At 47.0% G+C, this 12,346-nt stretch overlaps 1 protein-coding gene across 5 annotated transcripts in view; it reads left to right on the top strand.

Annotated features, from left to right (window-relative positions):
• Positions 1–342: 342 nt before the first annotated feature.
• Positions 343–12,346, top strand: part of LOC131692414 (LON peptidase N-terminal domain and RING finger protein 2-like) — a 298,979-nt gene continuing 286,975 nt past the window's right edge. Inside the window, exon 1 of one of the 5 annotated variants that reach the window (XM_058979444.1) lies at positions 343–756. The gene's annotated coding sequence lies outside the window, so the exon portion shown is untranslated. Of the gene's footprint in view, positions 757–795; positions 1,105–1,145; positions 1,689–3,720; positions 3,741–12,346 lie in introns of those variants that run through there. The other 4 variants (XM_058979449.1, XM_058979445.1, XM_058979448.1 and 1 more) reach the window with 4 other exon arrangements.

Below are 12,346 nucleotides of genomic sequence, written 5' to 3'. Positions count from 1 at the left end.
GCACGACATTTTCTCAGCCCACCTGAGGTGGACGACGAAGCAGCATTATGTTATAGAGGTAGTCTCAGTCTGTCACCCACCGAATCGTAATTGGTTACGAGAGTGCAGGTAACTCACCAGTTACGTGATGCTGAAGCTGCGTATTACGTGTGCGTGAGTGCGTTACATCATCATACACCGTCGCTCAGCTAGAGCCACCCACGCTGATGCGCGCCGGTCGCGCTCGGTATCTGAAGGTAGAACAATCGCGAGACCGGCACTCACCGCGATCGGGAGCGAGTGTGTGTTCCGTGGGTTTGGTTTGAATCCGCCGTCTGGCCTGCTCACTCACCGCTAGTACGTTGAACAGTTCGGTTGACTGTGTAGTGCTCCGTTTTCGTTCGACGCTCGCGCGTGCTCCTCTGCAGAGGCACCTTACGGTTTCGTCTATATAGTGTATAGCACAGTGTACAGGTTTTTTTTTGTCGGAAGTGGAAGTGGGTGTGAGTGGAAGAAGCAATCCGAACCGAGAGTGTGTATTGTTATTTAACAGGAATTTGATTTTGAAATTTGTGTATCAAGTGAAGCGCGCGCGGCACGGGAAAGGGATTTCGTCCATCGGTGAATTTTTTTTTTTTGACTGACAAAGTGATTTGTGAGACAGTGAAATTCGGTTGGTTTCTGGCGACAATCAAGAAGAAAGGATCAACTTTGCACAAGAATATTTCTGATGATATAATCAGCCCGAGAAGAGTCGCAGTTTGGTGATGGTCGAAGGTGAGCTTGTTTGCTGCGTTCCAGTCGGTTGAATTGAGTGACTGAAAGTGTTGCAAAACCGTTCCTGTTGGGGGACTGCTGGAACAACTACGCATTTTGGGTTTTACGTGATTACCTAACCAATTTGAGATTACACAAACGTCTTCGACGTCAGTACTGAAAAAGGATTACGTATTCTGTTGCTGCTGCTACTGCTGCTGCTCAACGGTGTCACTCAGCGCTTCCATTCATCAGTGCACACGTTCTCCAGTGAGAACGCGCTCTCTCGGAAGCGACCCATCGCCGCCGGGTTTGTCATGTTTGGTTGTGTGGGAGTGCTGCTCGTGTTTGATCCAGTGCTGTAAGAGAGTGAGTTCAGAATCTCTGTTATGATCGGTTCAGCGGTAGAATTTTTATCCGTGTGCCAAGTCGAAATTCTGGAGCTTGTGAGTGCGCCTACTCCCTAATGTTTGTTCACACTCTCTCTCTCTCCGGCTATTTTCTACTTCTCCAACCGCCAAGTCGCAGTTCCATCTTGAGCAAGTGGGTCGTGTAGTAAAAAGTGAGCGGTTGTTGTGTCGTAACTTCTGGGTGTGTTTGTTTAAGAATTACATGCCGTTTTTATGCTTCTGGTGGCATTTGTGCCATCAGCTTCTTGGGTGACATAATCTACAAAAAGTCTCAGTTGTGTTACATAACGGAACGCGCTGTATCAGTGACTGGCAGGCAACAGCAGCGAGTGCAAAAATTTCGGGACCAGTGATAGAACGTAACACAGTGCAGTGAACATTAATGGGATTTAGCAATCCCAAGGAATAATCTGACAGCGAAAAATCCAAACAATTCAACGACAAAGTGACACACGGTAAATATGTACACAATCGTAGCGCAAAGTTAGCGAAAGTACGAAAGTCCAAGCACGGTGCGTGAAGAAACCTTCGAAGAAGAGCAACGTAAGTGATGTGCCTGTTTACATAACAATTGGGAGGCGGATTCGTAACGCCATGTTGTGTCTGCGTGGCGGTTATTGGTAGTTGTTGGTGCCGCACCGTTATATTGTTCGTCTCTTCACAAGTGGTCGCTGATGATGTCTTCAATTCGCTAATGATGTCCCGTGTGCGATTCGGTTGGGTCCACCGGGTAGCCAATCTATCCATCCATGCTAACAAATCGTAACGAGCAGGGAAGCAGAAGCAATGACTGAGAGTGAGATAAGCGTTTATAAATACGAACAGCCTCGGCTCATCCGGCGGTGAACGGACAAAAGCATGCTGTCATCAACAGTGCCATTAAATATTGCTGTTCGGAACGCTGACTGTGACTAATCTAGAACCTCCCCCCCGCTCTCCCTCAGCCCCTTCGTCATTATTGCCGAACCGGAGTGAATCAATTGTTCGCTTTGGACAACAAACGACGACAGCCTGTTACACAATCCCGGCATAACAGGCGCAGGGGAGCACGCGCGTGTGTGTATGTTTTTATGCAAATATTCGCCCTGCGAGGGGTTGTTATGGAACCGTGAACAAGTTATGCAACAGTTTTCCATACAACCCGCCGCCTTTGCTCTCTGGCAGTTTTTTTCTTCTTTTCTCCATTCCACCCGTAACAGCTCGGCCATTGCGCTGTCATTCCAGAATTCGTGCTGATCTGGATGTGGTGGTGGTGTTGGTGGTTTTGATGGTGACGATGGTGGTGTTAGTTCCCGACGGTTGACTCCAGATATAAATGAGTTCGTTATTGAGTCCAATTCATCGTATTCGGCGGAGACGGAAAAGCGATGGGAGATCATTCGGGTGAATCAGAGGGTTATCGTTGATAGGAAATCATTGGCGGCTACCGGAAGCTTCAACTTTGCACAGTGGTATGGGTCCGTTTAGTATGCGGGGGTTGAGCGGAAATTTTATGTGTGCTACTGGTTGTAGAAGTGTTTGTTGATGTGAGCCTATTAGCAGAGTTATGTAAATGGAGGGAACAGTTTATTAACCCTTCTAGAAGGAATATAGATGGCCTTGCTTCAGTTGGGGATGGTCAAAACTTTTCAACATGGTGTAACTGCTGAAAATCAAAGACTTTGGAACAATGATTGATGAACGACACACGCACTGGAAAATGACTCGTGAGGCGTAGTTATTTCTGGCATAAGGGATTCTTAAGAAGAGGTGGAATCTTACACTGCGACGGAGATTATCGAAATCCACTTGCTGAATTTGGACAATCAATTCGTGAAATTACTAGATCTGCCATGGAAACTGACATTCCCCAGATCAGTACCATTTCACCTTTCCTTTGTTCAGATTCTGTTGCGGCCTCTCCCGTTACAGATGTGACCAGCACGCATCGTACGAGTAACCGGTTTGAAGAAGAAGAGAAGAAAGTAGCTTTACAACTTCATCATGAAGTATTTCCCCTGTGCCGGACGGTGTCAGTAGTTCTAGAAGTAATAGTGTAGTCATTCCGAGAGCGGCTGATACAGTGTGACTGGATGTCCCACAGGTCAGTCCCATACCACCGTATTGCCAAACAGATTCTCCTGCAGTGTTTCCTATTTCAAATGTCACCAGTTCAAATCCAAAAAGTAGCCGGTTTGGAGAAGAAGAGAAGAAAGTAATTTCCCCTCTTCACAATAAAGGGATCGATCGGGGCAGAGAGGATTGTCCCTACGTCTCGGATATTCAGCCTTTGTTTTTCCCAGTGCCGATCGCTGTTGGAAGTCCTGGAAATAATCGTGTAGAAGTTTGTGCCAGAACGTCCCGCACGTCAGTCCCGTCGTAATACCGTTTTGCCAAATGGACGGTGGTGCGGTTTTTGCGGTTATGTCACCATGTTCGAATTCAACAAGTAGACGGTTTGGGAAAGAAGAGAAGAAAGTAGCTGGGTTGAAGGCTCTCCTTACCTCCCGGATATGCAGTCCTCGTAATTCTCCTGGCTTTCCACCGGTGAAAGCACTTCGCAACAATAGCATTTCCAGGGTACTTATCTCTCAAGAAGGTCATGGAACACAGAGGGTGAGTCAACACAAGTTGCAATAGTAATAGCTTCGCACTTCAGTGAAACATTCGGAGTTGGATTAATTTCAGCGAGCCTAAGCAGCTGATCGCTAAGTACGAGCTTGATAACGCTACAAGGAATAAAGCTGGACAACCGGGTCGGTACCCAAAGTTGCCACATAGGAATCTGTATTTTTTCGAATAAATAATCTGAAAATCTGTACCTCGCGAGAAAATTTCTGAATCGAAAATCTGTATTCTAAAATTAACTAGAATCTTCCTAAAAAAAACAATATTAATTGTGATAATCGATTACACGGTAACAACTACACTTATTAGTTGAGACTGCGAGCTGACGGTACTGACAACAAGGGGTAGGTCTTGCCATTCAGAATGGTGTAGCATTTGAGAGAATTTAGGTCGGTGCCAAACTTCAAGCAATCGCTGTTCTGATGCCACTACCTTATCAAATGACGATAGTGTTGGTCTACTTTTCTCTCAGTATTCAACAATATCAAGAGCAACTGAATGATTTTCTAGAACAGTTTCCGCGTCCGGATCTTGTACTAAGCGACGTACCTAGGGTTTCACGAAAGCAATCGTGCTTCACTTCATCGACAAGAAAACATCGGTAACTTTCATCCTGAACAACGGATCGCACACCTGGATTGACCCAGCCAAGGGTGTCACTTCACCTTTCGACATCTCGATTTGTTCAAAAACTGAGACTTCGAAATTTATTTGGTGAACACTAACGGACACCCACAACTGTGATCACTTTTCCATTCTTGTTTCCATTCATGAACTGTCGCATATTCCAAAGAAACGACGGCAATGAACTAAGCACCAAGCGGATTGGGCAACCTACGATCAATTGACCGGTGGCGCTATAAAACCTGGCATAGAAATATCAAACGCCTGTGTCGTTTGACCATTTTATTAGAGTAGCAAACACCACAATATCCCGTCCAACCGGCAGACTCGCCCCAAAACTGTTTCATGGTGGTGACCGGAAGCGGCCCTTAAAACGGGAAGCAAAACACTGTCCTTAAGCCTATCCAGACAACAGAACATCCACGAAAAGCTGATAAACTACAGTTAATCCAAGAAGCGCTGGCAGCTGCATAAAAGTCGATCCATGACGCTAAATAACGATAATGGGAAGAGTTCGTTGCAAAAAAAAGATCCCAACCTAACCACATCGAAAAAGTGATAGACAAGGAAACGGTCTACTAATGATGCCGACAAGGCGGAAGAAGTATCTGAAAAACTGACAGAATGCTACGGTAAAAGATCCGCAACGTCTAGTTACTCGCCATTGTTACAAAATGAGATGGAGGCAGTCTAGGACTCCCTCGTATCAGACCGTGAATACCCATCTGTCCGACTAATGACTAAACTCTTCCAGGCAAGTGACAATACCTCACCTCGAATCACCAACTTGTGGAACACGAAAAACAAGTCATCAAAGACCGCCGCAAAGTACTTCGGATACTAAATAAGATCTCCGCTGGGCACCCCATGAAAGACCGAAGGGTTTCAGAGTTTCGTAGATCACGAAACCTGGCCAGACCATCAAGGCTTCGAAAATCAAGAGGAACGCGTTTTTCCAAGGGATATCTCACGATATTTCCACCCTCGAGTTTTGGAGGAGACTGAACGCTCCCAGCGGGAAAAAAGGCCAGCTTCTCTCTCAAAGTTAACGGAACCCAAACTCGGCAAACACTTCAGCTCGTTATCCTCAGACGCTGCCCTCCATCCAACCTTCTTAGCACGATGCAGAAGACTAGGAACAGTGCCCATAACCATCCCACCGGATTCCGGACAAAACTAGCAAAGCGTTCTCCGGAATATAATTAACGGCGGCACTCGCTATCGCCCACGGCGAATCCACCGGGCTGGATGACGTTGGCTACCCTATGCTATAGAATACTCTACCAGCTACTAGAACAGTGCTGTTGAACTGCTTGAACCGCATCTGGAATGGTCAATCCATCCAATCCTCTTGGAAACGGTTCTAGTAATCCCCGTACCAAAGAAGAGCGACACTCCCCGTACGGTGAAAGGCTCATCCGAGTTGCCTGCTTTTATGTGTAGGAATAACTATGTAGCAGATGGTCAACAAACGGCCTATGACCTATCTTGAAGAAAACTCCCATTTTAACTAGGGCTAAACTTTCGCAAGAGTGGAGGGACTGGCTATACTGAACATCATTAAGGCCTACAACGCAGTCTACCGCGCCGGCCTACAACGCAGTCTACCGGTAACTAGCCGGCTGGGGAGTCACTGGTAACTTTGGGAGCTACATCAAGGATTACCTAAACAATCGTGTTACCGGGGATCCGTCCTCGCCGTCACCCTCAGCAGCATCCCTGCCGAAGGAAGTTTATTTCCATCTATTCCGACGATATAATAATTCTCTTGGTGGAAGGTTCGACCGCCCGAGTGAGGATAAAACTCCAAGCTGCAGTAAACGCCGGGCCGTCGGAATATGGGCTGAAGCGGTTTGGTTAAACATAGCCGTCGCCCAATACTCAGTATCCCATAGTTGCAATTCCCATTACCTATCCACTAACAGACCGATCAAACTCAGTGCCGAGAACCGAAAATCCTCGGTATCACACTGAATCGCCGTCTCATTTTCGTATCGCACTTCCGCGCAGTCAAACGAGACTGTGCAAGTAGGAAGTGTCTTATTCGAACCATCAGTGTCAAGCATCCGATCTGAATCAAGACAATTGCTCTAAACGTAGACAGTGCGTTCATCAACAGCAAAACCTTCTAGGGTATTGAAATAACCAGCCACAACTCGGGCAGACTTATGAGTATCTTTGCTCCTCCTCTGCTTCGAACCTACTCCCGAGCACTCCTCCCGTAGCAGTCTGTGTCGAAGGTTGCATCCTCCCCTTTCGTTGAGTGGCCTTATACCTTATACCCTGGTAGCTCTTGTGCCCTCCCAAAAACTGTTCAAAATATATTCCTAGAAGACACCTGCACACCTCGCTTCCACAGGACCTGGAACCGATCCTGGCACACGGGAATTTCGAACACCAACCTATTCAGGTCGCGACGAGCAGGCCCTCTCCCGAGATCGCTCAGACCAAATGCTTAGAGCTGATGAACTAACAATTCCCGAGCCATGTCCTGATCAACACTGACGCTTCCAAGCTGCGAGAAATAGTTGGAGCGGAGGTCTACGGAATAAGAGCTTTCAGCAGAAGGTACTTCCATTAGTCTCGCGATTCCAACAAGACCAGAGAGAATGTCGACCACCATTCTGAGTGACTCTCTGTCGGTCATATCCGTTCTAGAAACAGGAACGTCATGCCACCCTTACATGCAGGTCATAGAGGACACCTCCCAAGTAACAATTGAAGTTTTATAGCATGCTACAAGTGCAATCTAAGTTTTATCAGCGGTTATAGAACTACCATTAAACCTCAATTGTTACTAGGGCTACGATCAGTTGATCACGATATGCTGGGTTCCCGGTCACTATGTGATTAGCGGGAATAAGGATGCGTACTCATTGGCAACTCGCGGGGCAGTACCACTCAGCCACTGGAAGAGCCCGCTGCAAAAAATTCAAGGGAGGATTGGAACGATGGACCGCCTACGCGTTGGGCACATCAACTCACTCACAAACGATCACGCGAACTGACCTACCCGTTTTCCGGGCATGCCAAACCAGGCCCACCGTGGAACATCTTCTGATCGATTGTCCAGAGTTTCAATGTCTCCGACACTAGTCAAAACAGTGAACTGATATGTACATACCTTGTGGAGTTTTTTTAGGAGATGAACCCGTGACTAGTATTTAGATCTATTGTGGTATACCTTGCGGAGTTATTGTGGTCTTTACGCGATCGTGATGAGCACGGTTCGATAGTATCGCTTGAGTTGAAACACATTGTAATTTATAAGACCACCGGTAGATATGGTATCGTACGAACTCTGCAGAAATGATAGATATGTGGAAGAATAATCCACGTGGAGAACTGTGTCCTGGCAAAGGAAACGGCTCATGTTATTGTGAAGGGTCATTTATCTCCAACCTATCCGTTGGCAAACAGTCTACCACAGGATTCTACCCTATCGGTTGATCTTCCGCTTGGTTCTGAATATCGTACAGGTTCTACTGCGCACCGACGATATCCTACTTTTAGTGTGGGGGAAGACATACTAGTCGCTGTATCGAAAACAGCTATTTCAGCAAAAAAAAATCCAGCAAGATCGAGTTGCAATACCCACAGAAGCACGCCTAAAAACCCTTAGTGTCACATTCGATTGAGCGCTCAACTTCACAGCGTGAATGCAAATTGACGAAGAAAGCATGTGAATTAACGCTGCGTATCCTGAAGCCGATCTGCAAATTGGAATTACAATTATTGCCGCGCGACATTTGTCTGACATCGGGCTCGTTAGTAGGAGTGTTGATTCTGTCATCAAAACCTTAGCACCTGATCGGAAATGTATCCGGAGCATATGCCACCAGTCCAATCTGAGCCATCATGGCTGAAGCAGGTACTCTGCTCTTCGATCTCCTAGTTTTTCATCAGAATAGGGACAATGCTTATATAGCGGCCCTTACACGTTCAATATTTTTGTCAATACCGGTATTGACGATATTGTTACAATATTTTAGTCAATACAACTTTTTTCCATTACACGTACAATACTTTTGTCAATACTCTCTAGGTTTGATAAAAATATTGAACGTGTAAGGGCCGCTTATACCTCTGGTGCATCGAACTACCTCGAAATTGGCATGATCCCAAATTCCATGTCTGGTGATACATCAAGAAACGTAAAAGCTGAAAATCCTTCGGGAATCGTTCCTACAGTTGTTCAGAAGCTACTGACCATCAGTTTGCGACTGCTGCAGGGTAACCGTAGACGTTTGTCATGTGATTCTTCAGAAAATAAGACGATGCTAGAAGGATGTAAAACATTGATTGAAATTGCTTTAGAACTCCTGACAATGTATTATTGCAGTGAAAAATCACAAAATAGATCCTATCCGACACGAGAACATCAGGAGCAACAAAACGCTTTTGAACGATGTAGAATCAATGGAGGGAAACTCCCAAGATCTTAGTTTCGATTTGACAAGCTCAGGAATAGCTCAGTTAACCGATGTTCTTAGTAACAATTTTTCCAGATGTAATAAATTGTTAATTGTTATGAAACGTGGTTTCAAGTTGATGACACGCTTTCAAGTCAGATATTCGGGACTGGATATGAGGTTTTTTGTTGCGACCGGAACCTTAGGAATAGCCGAAAGGTGGTGTGTTAGTAGCAGTCAGTCATAGCATGAAGACCCGAGTTGTCGAAAAGACTTGCTGGGATTGCCTCGAGCAGGTCTGGGTGATAAGCAAGTTTGGTGACCGTTAGTTGGTCGGTGTTAAGTCAGACCGGACTAAGTGACAAAATATTGATTTCGAGAAAAACGAGTTTAAAGTTTGAATCGCAGCATCCTTTACATTATGATTGGAAATTAATCTTTGCCATAATTCTTGTTTATTCTTACATATTTCAAATCTGGCAACAGTCGATTGTAGCTGACGATTTTCTTTATACAGTGCTATCATTATCTCATTTTTTTATGTTTTGCGACTTAGTCCGGTCTGACTTAACACCGACCAGTTGTGCTATTGACAGTGGCATATTTCCATCCTACCGGAAGTCTGCCCACATGTTCCCAGTCCATAAAAGGGGAAATAAGCGAGACGTCAATAATTACCATGGAATTATTTAATTGAGAGCTGTTTTGAAGTTGTTCGAGTTGGCGATTATGGAACCTCTTCAGGTTCACTGCAAGCGTGGCTTCACATCTGGGCGTTCGACAGCGACTAACGAGCTATACCTAATATCCGACATAAAAGAGAGTATGGAACGTTGCGCTCAAACCGATGTTATTATCTACACAAACCTGTCTGCTGCTTTTGACAAAAAGAACCATTATATAATAATCGCTAAAATGGAGAGATTTGGAATTTGTTGCAGTTGTTTCGATCTGACCTTATAGATGGAGAAATAGTGGATGTCATTAGAGCTTGTCGGGTACCCACATTTATTTTCTCGTCGAGAGTGCCCCAGGGAAGTCAGGTGGAACAGCAAATATCTGCTGTTCCACCTGCTTTACTCCAACATTTGTTTATTTATTTATTTATTAACAGATTAAGGCCGAAGTGGCCTGTGCCGTATACAAAAGATTCCTCCATTCCACTCGGTCCATGGCCGCGCGTCGCCAGCCACGCAGTCTGCGAAGGGTCCGCAAATCGTCTTCCACCTGGTCGATCCATCGTGCTCGTTGCGCGCCACGTCTTCTTGTACCGGTCGGATTGCAATTGAGAACCGTTTTCACCGGGCTATTGTCCGACATTCTGGCTACGTGCCCGGCCCACCGTAGTCGTCCGATTTTCGCGGTATGACAGATGGGCGGCTCCCCCAACAGCTGATGCAACTCATGGTTCATTCGCCGTCTCCATGTGCCGTCTTCCATCTGCACTCCACCGTAGATGGTACGCAGCACTTTCCGTTCGAAGACACCAAGTGCGCGTTGGTCCTCCACGAGCATGGTCCAGGTCTCGTGCCCGCAGAGAACTACCGGTCTAATCAGCGTCTTGTAGATGGTCAACTTCGTACGACGGCGAACTCTGTTCGACCGAAGTGTCTTGCGGAGGCCAAAGTAAGCACGATTTCCTGCGTCTACGAATCTCTCTGCTGGTATCATTGTCGGCGGTCACCAGTGAGCCCAAGTACACGAACTCTTCAACCACCTCGATTTCGTCGCCACCGATGCAAACTCGAAGCGGGCGGTTCTCATTCTCTTCTCGTGAACCTCTTCCTATCATGTACTTTGTCTTCGACGTGTTGATGGCAAGTCCGACGCGCTTGGCTTCTCTTTTCAGTCTGATGTAGGCTTCCTCCATCTTCTCAAAGTTTCGTGCAATAATATCAACGTCATCGGCGAAGCCAAGTAGCTGAACGGACTTTGTGAAAATCGTACCACTCGTGTCGATCCCTGCTCTTCTTATTACACCTTCCAGCGCGATGTTGAATAACAGACACGAGAGACCATCACCTTGCCGTAACCCTCTGCGTGATTCGAAGGGACTCGAGAGCGTCCCTGAGACACGTACTACGCACATCACCCGATCCATCGTCGCCTTCACTAATCGCGTCAGTTTGTCCGGGAATCCGTACTCGTGCATAATCTGCCATAGCTGATCTCGATCGATAGTGTCGTATGCGGCTTTGAAGTCGATGAACAAATTATGTGTGGGCACATTGTACTCGCGGCATTTCTGCAGTACTTGACGAAGAGCGAACACCTGGTCCGTGGTAGATCGTTCGCTCATGAAACTCGCCTGGTACTGCCCCACGAACTCTCTTGCAATTGGTGATAGTCGAGGGCATAGTATTTGGGAAAGTATCTTGTAGGCGGCGTTCAACAGGGTGATTGCTCGGTAATTACAGCAATCCAGCTTGTCGCCCTTTTTGTAGATAGGACACACGACACCTTCCATCCACTCCTCCGGTAAAATCTCCTCCTCCCAAATCTTGGTAATCACCCAGTGCAGCGCTTTAGCCAGTGGCTCGCCACCGTGTTTTAGTAGCTCGCTTGGTATTTGGTCAACCCCAGCGGCTTTATTATTTTTGAGCCGGCTGATCTCCTCCTGGATTTCTTGGAGATCCGGAGCCGGTAGTGTAATGTCTTCCGCGCGTGCTCCCAGGTGTGTTACCGTGCCATCCTCGTCGTCTGCTGCATCGCCGTTCAGGTGTTCTTCGTAGTGCTGCCGCCACCTCTGGATCACCTCACACTGGTCCGTGAGAAGATTCCCATTTGTATCTCTGCACATGTCGGCCTGTGGTACGTGGCCCCTGCGCGAGCGGTTCAACTTCTCGTAGAATTTCCGTGTGTCTTTAGCGCGGTACAGCTGCTCCATCGCTTCGCGATCTCGGTCTTCCTGCTGGCGCTTTTTGGTCCGGAAAACCGAGTTCTTCCTGTTCCGTGCCTGTTTATATCGCGCCTCGTTCGCCCTCGTGCAGTGTTGCAGCATTCTCGCCCATGCTGCATTCTTCTCTTCGACTAACTGCTCGCATTCGCCGTCGTACCAGTCGCTTCTTCGGTCCGGGCCCACCGTACCTAGTGCAGTGGCTGCGGTGCTACCTATGGCGGATCGGATATCTCTCCAGCCATCTTCAAGGGCAACTGCGCCTAGCTGCTCTTCCGTTGGTAGTGCCACTTCCAACTGCTGCGCGTATTCTTGAGCCACTCTGCCATCTTGTAGCCGCTCGATGTTTAGCCGCGGCGTTCGGCTTCGACGAGAGCTATGCACTGTCGAAAGTTTTGAGCGTAAGCATACTGCAACCAGGTGGTGGTCCGAATCTATATTCGCACTGCGATAAGTGCGGACGTTTGTGATGTCCGAGAAGAATCTACCGTCGATTAGAACGTGGTCGATTTGATTTTTTGTTCTTGGTCCGGTGATCTCCAGGTGACTTTGTGGATATCTTTGCGAGGGAAGAAGGTGCTTCGGATTACCATTCCACGGGAGGCTGCGAAGTTCACACATCGTTGGCCGTTGTCATTTGATACGGGATGCAGGCTGTTAGG

The sequence above is a fragment of the Topomyia yanbarensis genome, chromosome 3 (genome assembly GCF_030247195.1).
Source record: "Topomyia yanbarensis strain Yona2022 chromosome 3, ASM3024719v1, whole genome shotgun sequence".
NCBI lineage: Eukaryota > Metazoa > Arthropoda > Insecta > Diptera > Culicidae > Topomyia > Topomyia yanbarensis.
This window is presented reverse-complemented; position numbering and strand designations above follow the sequence as displayed.